This window comes from Pinus tabuliformis, chromosome X, assembly GCF_031772625.1.
Source record: "Pinus tabuliformis cultivar Carrire ecotype Pingquan chromosome X, CPIR1, whole genome shotgun sequence".
NCBI classification, from domain to species: domain Eukaryota; kingdom Viridiplantae; phylum Streptophyta; class Pinopsida; order Pinales; family Pinaceae; genus Pinus; species Pinus tabuliformis.
The window spans coordinates 440,670,824-440,680,650 of NC_142308.1; the positions used below are offsets into that span (position 1 = coordinate 440,670,824).

The 9,827-nt window shown below is 42.3% G+C and overlaps 2 long non-coding RNA genes across 2 annotated transcripts; both read right to left on the reverse strand.

Annotated features, from left to right (window-relative positions):
• Positions 1-971: 971 nt before the first annotated feature.
• Positions 972-1,675, reverse strand: LOC149140467 (uncharacterized). Its single transcript, XR_016264004.1, has 3 exons — positions 1,573-1,675; positions 1,367-1,432; positions 972-1,238 (listed from the first exon to the last, which is right to left on the reverse strand). It is a non-coding gene; the product is annotated as an uncharacterized LOC149140467 (long non-coding RNA).
• Positions 1,676-8,789: 7,114 nt separating this feature from the next.
• Positions 8,790-9,585, reverse strand: LOC149140468 (uncharacterized). Its single transcript, XR_016265304.1, has 3 exons — positions 9,479-9,585; positions 9,273-9,338; positions 8,790-9,144 (listed from the first exon to the last, which is right to left on the reverse strand). It is a non-coding gene; the product is annotated as an uncharacterized LOC149140468 (long non-coding RNA).
• Positions 9,586-9,827: the final 242 nt, after the last annotated feature.

Here is a 9,827-nt window from a genome sequence, read left to right on the forward strand (position 1 = left end):
GAGTCTATCTGTTATAAACAAGCAGTAATATAAGATAAATGCTCAGAGTCTATCTGTTATAAACAAGCAGTAATATAAGATAAATGCTCAGAGTCTATCTGTTATAAACAAGCAGTAATATAAGATAAATGCTCAGAGTCTATCTGTTGTAAACAAGCAGTAATACATATGTAAGTATGAAGGGACCTGTGAGGTCCTGAGAACCCATTAGAATGACGTCTAAAGCGTTAGAAATTGTCTAAACAATACAACATAATGAGTACCTAAAAGGCTTGGCGCCCAGCAAGATCGAAAAGAAACAATTCAAGAGATGCATTAAATCTTTCGGTACAGAGAATCAGTATTCGTCAAAAGGAAACCACTTTATTTCAAAACTATAAGAAGAGCTTAGCTATCGAACATAGAAATGTAAATATGTGGCAAACCCCTGCATCGAGGGTTCAGAGGCAAGGTTCGCTTCATGTACCATGTATTACAGCAAACCACAAGATGTATTATGTAACGCTGCGCTAGGGTTAGCCCGGCTAAAACATACAATGTAACGGTTACAAGCACCACATAAAGAAACTGTACCATACTCCACCTTAGAGCGAACGCACTTAGCCGTGGGTACACGGCCACATACCTCGCTGTACAACAAATATCACGAAACAAATGTATACACGCACGATTTATAAAGACTTACATCCGAGTCAGCTCAACTCTGTAACAGTCGGAAAACAATAAACTATAATACAGTAAGCAAGGGTAATGGCGCCATAGAATGAGAAATAACCATTAATGGAACAGACCCAGCCGACTGTAGGAAACAAAGTATTATGAACACAGTATACGGAAAGGGCATGTAAACAGAACCATATTATTAACTCAACCAGTCGCTATAACCCTTAGCATATGAAGCGAGACATCCCATTGCAAATGCCCGGAGGACCGGGAATACATTACATATCTCAAAGAAAAACAAGTATGAAGTTATGTAGAATAACGAGTAGATATCACATATAATATGAGAACAAGGGCGAACGTTTGGTCGCCAAAATTAAACCGGGTCAATTTAATCGGCTTGGGGGCCGAAGAAAATTACTGTCCAAATGTACATACAACATAACCGGCATATATGCCAAAAACTACGACAGACAACAGCTTAAATAGACCAAAAACCAAACGTTGCATAAGCTCCAGCATGGAGTGGTCGGCCACGAGCCATAAACCAATGATATGGGTCGAACGCGGAAACCCTAGATACAAATGAAATGAGCGCCATGAAGAAAAACCTCTGGAAAGTTCCCATACGGGCTCACATGTACAGAACATTTTAGCATCGAGGTAAACCCAAGACTCGCTTCTGGATAAGAGGATATCGTACCTGAGGGGTCGATGAGGTCGGTTCGGTCACACCGCGAGTAAAGGAAAGGCCATGGCCGTGACCCGCCTGCACATCCCAAGTAGTCGAAGATTAGCATATATGCATTTCAGAGTAAACAGTTAACCTCAAGTTGAAACCAACGCAGGGCATACATTTATATATAGACTGAGCAAGACAAATCTGTGCGGCAGGCGGCCTATACATACCTGAACGAGTGCGGTAGCAGAGTCATTTCATTCGGAGCAGCAATGGAGGGATAGCTCTCAGAACAAGTAAGCAAGATGCGCCGCAGGACTGTCTGTCTCTCATACCCAAATGAACCAGGGAAATGAAACGATGGAATATGTATAAACCCTCCAAACCCTTGAACGCGTGAGGGCCCTTGGATGTGGATAGTGAATCCCCATCGTTGATTTGAGCGGGAGTCTTGGCGCGAAGACCAACGGCGTGGCGCCCAAGGAGACCACGTGATCACACAACTGTGCCAGGCCACATGGCAAGGGGTTGGTAAGGCCATCAAAGCTCAGTTTCCACCTGGTGCCGGAAAGGAGTCCGGATGGAATTTCCCGTTGGATAAATCATTCAAACGAACGTTGACATAGTTTTTTAAGACTCATAAGCTAGGAAATAAACATATGCGCAACAACCATAGTGTATGTCAAGAACCAACATTCATGTTAATAATCTGTAGTGTGTGCCGATGCGTATAGGCGAAGGTATGAGCAATATACTCATACATAATAATTGGAGATTGAACCATTGTGCTGGCAACCTGAACCGTGTGGTTGGGGTCTCATCAGTGTGTCCTTGTATGGTTAGGAGTGTGATCATTATAAGTTTAAAGTAAGATATTTACTTTATGTATTATTTTTTATTTTTTTTTACGTAGTAGTTATATTGTGGGGATCGTGACAATGTGGTATCAGAGCGAGGCTCCAATACTGTGGCCTCTGGAGTAGTAGTATTCAGTTGTATGGATGACTATCTTATATACATATAAAAGGGATTTAAATCAACTGACTGACTTTCTTGTTCTATTAATTAGGGGAATAGAGAAACAGTAATCAGCTAACAGTCAACAATAGAAAGTAGAAGAAATGCAGGGAGCTCGCAACATTCTTCAGGAAAACCCAGAGCTGTGGGTACAACTGGGTGAAGAAACACGCAGTACCAATCTGGCGATATTGGAAACTGTTCAAGAGCTGAAAAATGAGATGGCACGTCTGCGAGAAGATAATGCACGTTTGACGGTAGAACAAGAAAGAATTCTGAAGAGTTTGTCGGACAGACAAAACCCACCGTTAGCTAATCCCAGTGCAGAACAACAGAGGGTAACAGAAGAACGAAATTATCAAACTGCACCTGAAAATTCAGAGGAGAAGGAGGACCATTCTGATAATGTACTGGAACAACAGACCTCGAAACGACAGAAGATGGAGTTGCAGGGGGAATTTCGAAAAATTAAACCTCCATATTTCGATGGGGAACAGGAGGAAGCGGCGGAGGCATGGTTAATTAACATGAACAAGTATTTCCAGCTGTATGAGTATGATCATAATTTGAAAGCTCGGCTGGCCATCTTCCAGCTACAGGGCAAAGCAACCCTGTGGTGGGAGGAAATTAAGATTGTTAAAGGAGTGAGTGAACAGATCATAACATGGGAAAAGTTTCAGAAATACTTCAAGGAGAGATATCTAACTGAGCATTTCTATGATGAGAAAGCACGAGAATTCCATGATTTACGACTAGGACAACAGTCTATGGATGAGTTCATTAACCGCTTCACTTCCCTGCTTCGCTATGTGCCATATATTAAGGAAGAGAAGGCCAAGGTGCAGAGATTTGTGAGTAGCTTACCTGTCTATATAAGAGAACGAATTGAGTTTGACAATCCTAGAACAATGGATGAGGCTATCCGTAAAGCGAGAATCTGTTACCAACAGAATAAACAAAAAGGAGACGTTCCAAATAAAAGATGGAATGAAAGAAGGGGTAACAGAACTGTTGGTAATAACAAAGGGAATCGCGGTAACGGCAGTAAGGGTGCTGGCAAAGGACAAAACAGCAGAAATGTAACAAAAAGTACTCTCCGGGCTAAGCCAGCCAGTGAGAGCAAGGTAAGCGAACAGCTTGCCAGACCGGAAATTGAAGGGATGGCCAGACCTCCGGTCCAATGTTGGGGTTGTGGAGGACCGCATTATGTTAAGAACTGCCCGCAGCGGAAAGGAGTGGACCAGATATCCCAGATTCATGAAGCATCGACCGTTGGGGAGGTGGCGCGCAGTGTACCAAGGATTAACGCAGCTTTGGATGATCGTCAAGCGGAATACCAGCCGACCATGGTGGAGTTTGAAGGTAAAATTTCAAATCTTTCTATAGCTGTTCTTATTGACCCAGGAGCTACTTTAAGTTATGTTAGCCCAAATATAGTAGAACAGTGTAAGATACAATCTGAAAAGTTCAGGAAACCATGGCTGGTACAATTGGCTACGGGAGCCAAGAGACGAGTCTTGGCAAAAATTAATAACTGCTCTTTAACAGTAGCAGGACAACCAATAACAGTATACCTGAATGTACTTCCGTTGGGTTCATACGACATTCTGATTGGTATGGATTGGCTGGAAAAACACTGGTCATTGGTAAAATGCAAGACCAAAACCATTTACTACAAATATGACCTTGGGAAGCAGCAGGAATTACAGGGAATCAAGCACCCCGTGCAGATCCGACCCATTACCGCATCCCAGCTAGTTAGATGCCTCAGAAAGAAATGTCAAATTTACGCTATTCAAGTCGGCTATGCAAACCGGAAAGACAAAACATCTGCACTGGACAATATTCCGGTGATACAGGAATTTGCGGATGATTTTCCAGAAGAGGTACCGGGGCTGCCCCCTAAAAGGGATATAGACTTTACTATAGAGCTAACACCAGGGGCAACACCAGTGTCAAGGGCACCATACCGAATGAGCGTACCAGAATTAACAGAGTTAAAAATGCAGCTACAAGAGCTGTTGGATAAGAATTACATTCACCCCAGCGTATCACCGTGGGGAGCTCTAGTATTATTTGTTAAAAAGAAAGATGGAACTTTCCGAATGTGCATAGACTATCGTCAGCTGAACAAGCTCACGATCAAGAATAAATATCCCTTGCCTCGGATTGATGAACTGTTTGATCAAGTAAAAGGGGCAAAAGTATTCTCTAAGATCGATTTACGGTCTGGTTATCATCAAATTAGGATTAAAGAAGAGGACATTGCCAAAACAGCTTTTAGAACGCGCTACGGGCACTACAAATTTGTGGTGCTGCCTTTTGGTTTGACCAATGCACCTGCCACCTTTATGTGTTTGATGAATAGTGTGTTTCATAGATTTTTGGACAAATTCGTGCTGATATTTATAGATGATATTTTGATATATTCTCGTTCTCGAGAGGAACACGAGGAGCACCTTAGGGTAGTGCTACAAACTCTCCAAGAACATCAGTTATACACTAAGTTCAGTAAGTGTGACTTCTTCAAGGAAGAAATCCAATATTTAGGCCATGTAATTACCAAAGAAGGGATTGCAGTGGACCCTGAGAAGATAAAGACTATCATGGAATGGCCCATACCTAAAGATGTAACTGATATCAGATCCTTTATGGGACTGGCTGGCTATTATAGAAGATTTGTGGAGGGGTTCTCAAGGATAGCATATCCTATCACTTCCTTACAGAAAAAAGGGAAGGTGTTTAGGTGGACACTAGAATGTCAGCAGAGCTTCGAACGGTTGAAACACTTACTTACCACCGCACCCACTTTGAGTATAGCTGATCCTAATAAGGATTACGTGGTATGTACCGATGCAAGTAAGGAGGGTGTGGGAGGAGTATTGATGCAGGAAGGGAAAGTAATTGCGTATGAATCAAGAAAACTAAAAGATCATGAGCAGAAATACTCTGCTTATGATTTAGAGTTAACAGCTGTTATTCATGCGCTGAAAATGTGGCGACATTATCTTCTGGGGAGAAGATTTCTGTTATTAACAGATCATCACAGCTTGACAAATTATTTCAGCCAACCTACCCTGAATACAAGACAAGCTCGTTGGGAAGATTTCCTAAGTGGATTCGATTTCGAGATTAAACACTTAAAAGGTAAAGAGAATCGGGTGGCTGATGCGTTAAGTCGTAAGGTGCAGTGCTTGTGTGAACTTTCGATCAGCAAGTGGCGGATTTCTCTGTTCGAGCAAATAAAAGCAGCAGCAGATCAAGATGCTGAATATCAACAAATAAAACAACAGGTACAACAATCAGTTAATGGAAAAGTACAACAAGGGTATACACTAGACAGTGCCGGAATGTTGTACTTCAACAAAAGACTGTATGTACCTGATCAGAATGACCTTAAGAATCTGATTTTGGACGAATTTCACATCAGCCATTACACTGGCCACCCAGAATACCAAAAGATGGTCACGACACTTAGAAAAGAATATTATTGGCCGGGAATGAAGAAGAATGTAGCCGAGTATTTGGCGCGGTGCTTGGAGTGCCAGCAGATTAAAGCTGAACATTTGCATCCGGTCGGGCTGTTACAACCTCTACCTATTCCGGAGTGGAAATGGGAAACCATTTCCATGGATTTTATAACCGGTTTGCCACAAACGAAGAAAAACAATGACTCCATTATGGTAGTGGTTGATAAGCTGAGTAAGGTAGCACACTTCATACCCATGCAATCCACTTATAATGCTGTGCAAATTTCTCACCTTTTTATGAAGAACGTTTTCAGACTGCATGGACTGCTGAAAGTAATCATCGCAGATCGTGATGTAAAGTTCACATCCACTTTTTGGAGAACGTTGTTTGCTGAGTTAGGAACACAGCTGAACTTTAGCACAGCCTATCACCCGCAGACCGATGGTCAAACTGAACGAGTGAATCAGGTGGTGGAAGATATGTTAAGAGCATATGTGATGCTGAAACCAAACCAATGGGAAGAGTATTTACACCTGGTCGAATTCGCGTATAATAACGGATATCATACATCGACGCAGCTAAGTCCCTTTGAGGTCTTGTATGGGCGGAAATGCTACACACCCTCAAGTTGGGGTGGACTTGAGGATAAGTTGAGTTTGGGTCCGGATATGCTTAAAGAAATGGAAGACATGGTAAAAAGAGTGCGTGCCAATTTAAAGGCTGCGCAGGATAGACAGAAAAGTTTTGCGGACCGAAGAAGAAGATTCAAAGAATATCAGGTGGGTGACCATGTGTTTGTGAGGATCCAGGCCAGAAAAAGCACACTGCAATGGAGTGGGTGCACCAAGCTGGCTCCTCGATATTTTGGGCCTTTTCAGATCTTGGCAAGGGTGGGGCCGGTGGCTTACCAACTCGCCCTGCCAAGTCATATTAAAATTCACAATGTTTTCCACGTTTCTGTTCTAAAAAAATATGTGTACGATCCTAAACATGTGATCAGATGGCAAGATGTGCGGGTAAGAATTAATCGAGTTATTTTCGTTAAGCAGTTGTGCTCAACAGGAACTAACTGAAAGTATTGTTGTCTGCAGGTCGAGCTGGAAGGCGAGGTTCTGGTCGAACCACAGAGCATTCTCGATCAGAGAGAAGTGCGGTTGCAGAGGCGAGTTATTACCCAAGTTAAAGTGCTGTGGCAGCACTACGGGCCTGATGAGGCTACTTGGGAGGACGAGGAACTCATTAGAAAAGTCTACCTGGACTTATTTAAGGGAAGTAGACATCGGGACGATGTCCAATCCCAGGAGGGGGAGATGTGATGACCCCGGGAAAAATGTAAATGTGGAAATGTTACTGTGGTAAGAAACTGATGTGAAGTTGCTGTTCAGTTATTGTTTTAAAAAAAAAAAAGAGAAACTATAATGACATTATCTTATGGATAAATTAAATATATTGGAAATATATATTTCTTTATATATAATGTTGGCAGCCTCTGGGTGGAGGATTTTAAAAGAAAAAAAATCAGTTATGAAACTGAAGAAACTACCCTTTCACTCACGAAAAGTCCTGGGAAAGGAAACTCCTGGGTTGTTGGGATAGACAGGAGGGATTCTAAAGAAAAGGGAAGAAAACAAGAAATGGGGTTAAGTCTGGTAAGGACCAGATAACCCAAGCACTGTGTGCAGGAATCTTGTTGAGGGTTGTAGGCCTGCAAGATAGCTCGGGGGGAGAATCCATGTGGTGATGGATCTCAAGGTTGTGTGGTCAAGAGCAAGCTGAAAATGTAGGTGAACTTCTGGAGCACCGAATCCTGTGACTGACAGACCAGGTACGAGTTTATAACAGAATTAACTCAGATGAACTGTATACAGAATGGTATGGATAGTAGATGTCGCCTGAGTCTGAATCTCTTTTAGTGATTAAAAGAAAAGAACCTAAGGAAACTGCAACACTAGAATATCTATGAGGAAGGATAGTATGACACAGGTTAAGTAAATACTTAGATTCTACCTGTTATGAGAAGATAAATGCTCAGAGTCTATCTGTTATAAACAAGCAGTAATATAAGATAAATGCTCAGAGTCTATCTGTTATAAACAAGCAGTAATATAAGATAAATGCTCAGAGTCTATCTGTTATAAACAAGCAGTAATATAAGATAAATGCTCAGAGACTATCTGTTATAAACAAGCAGTAATATAAGATAAATGCTCAGAGTCTATCTGTTGTAAACAAGCAGTAATACATATGTAAGTATGAAGGGACCTGTGAGGTCCTGAGAACCCATTAGAATGACGTCTAAAGCGTTAGAAATTGTCTAAACAATACAACATAATGAGTACCTAAAAGGCTCGGCGCCCAACAAGATCGAAAAGAAACAATTCAAGAGATGCATTAAATCTTTCGGTACAGAGAATCAGTATTAATCAAAAGGAAACCACTTTATTTCAAAACTATAAGAAGAGCTTAGCTATCGAACACAGAAATGTAAATATGTGGCAAACCCCTGCATCGAGGGTTCAGAGGCAAGGTTCGCTTCATGTACCATGTATTACAGCAAACCACAAGATGTATTATGTAACGCTGCGCTAGGGTTAGCCCGGCTAAAACATACAATGTAAAGGTTACAAGCACCACATAAAGAAACTGTACCATACTCCACCTTAGAGCGAACGCACTTAGCCGTGGGAACACGGCCACATACCTCGCTGTACAACAAATATCACGAAAAAAATGTATACACGCACGATTTATAAAGACTTACATCCAAGTCAGCTCAACTCTGTAACAGTCGGAAAACAATAAAATATAATACAGTAAGCAAGGGTAATGGTGCCATAGAATGAGAAATAACCATTAATGGAACAGACCCAGCCGACTGTAGGAAACAAAGTATTATGAACACAGTATATGGAAAGGGCATATAAACAGAACCATATTATTAACTCAACCAGTCGCTATAACCCTTAGCATATGAAGCGAGACATCCCATTGCAAATGCCCGGAGGACCGGGAATACATTACATATCTCAAAGAAAAACAAGTATGAAGTTCTGTAGAATAACGAGTAGACATCATATATAATATGAGAACAAGGGCGAACGTTTGGTCGCCAAAATTAAACCAGGTCAATTTAATCGGCTTGGGGGCCGAAGAAAATTACTGTCCAAATGTACATACAACATAACCGGCATATATGCCAAAAACTACGACAGACAACAGCTTAAATAGACCAAAAACCAAATGTTGCATAAGCTCCAGCATGGAGTGGTCGGCCACGAGCCATAAACCAATGATATGGGTCGAACGCAGAAACCCTGGAGACAAATGAAATGAGCACCATGAAGAAAAACCTCTGGCAAGTTCCCATACGGGCTCACATGTACAAAACATTTTAGCATCGAGGTAAACCCAAGACTCGCTTCTGGATAAGAGGATATCGTACCTGAGGGGTCGATGAGGTCGGTTCGGTCACACCGCGAGTAGAGGAAAGGCCATGGCCGTGACCCGCCTGCACATCCCAAGTAGCCGAAGATTAGCATATATGCATTTCAAAGTAAACAGTTAACCTCAAGTTGAAACCAATGCAGGGCATACATTTATATATAGACTGAGTAAGACAAATCTGTGCGGCAGGCGGCCTATACATACCTGAACGAGTGCGGTAGCAGAGTCATTTCATTCGGAGCAGCAATGGAGGGATAGCTCTCAGAACAAGTAAGAAAGATGCGCCGCAGGACTGTCTGTCTCTCATACCCAAATGAACCAGGGAAATGAAACGATGGAATATGTATAAACCCTCCAAACCCTTGAACGCGTGAGGGCCCTTGGATGTGGATAGTGAATCCCCATCGTTGATTTGAGCGGCAGTCTTGGCGCGAAGACCAACGGCGTGGCGCCGAAGGAGACCACGTGATCACACAACTGTGCCAGGCCACATGGCAAGGGGTTGGTAAGGCCATCAAAGCTCAGTTTGCACCTGGCGCCGGAAAGGAGTCCG